Below are 302 nucleotides of genomic sequence, written 5' to 3' on the forward strand. Positions count from 1 at the left end.
GGTAAGTAGCTCCTTGGTGGCTCCATGGCTTCTCCAGCTCCCACGTACAGGTCATACCATCCTCAGGGACTTGAACTTCAGACATCTGCAGAGTGACCTAGCACACAGCCTGCAGTCAGGACAGTAGCAGCTTGGTGGGAAAACAGTTGTTACTCCACACGTGATATTTCTTGTTACTGGTTTGTTAAGCAAATTGACACGTTGGATGTGCAGAAACCCTGTCCCACTCTCAAACATCCAACAGTCTTCCTCATCCTGGGCCCCATCAGTTTGTAACTGGCTGGTTTCTTTCAGGAACGGCA

The sequence above is a fragment of the Gallinula chloropus genome (genome assembly GCF_964237585.1).
Source record: "Gallinula chloropus genome assembly, chromosome: 6".
Classification (NCBI taxonomy): Eukaryota; Metazoa; Chordata; class Aves; order Gruiformes; family Rallidae; genus Gallinula; species Gallinula chloropus.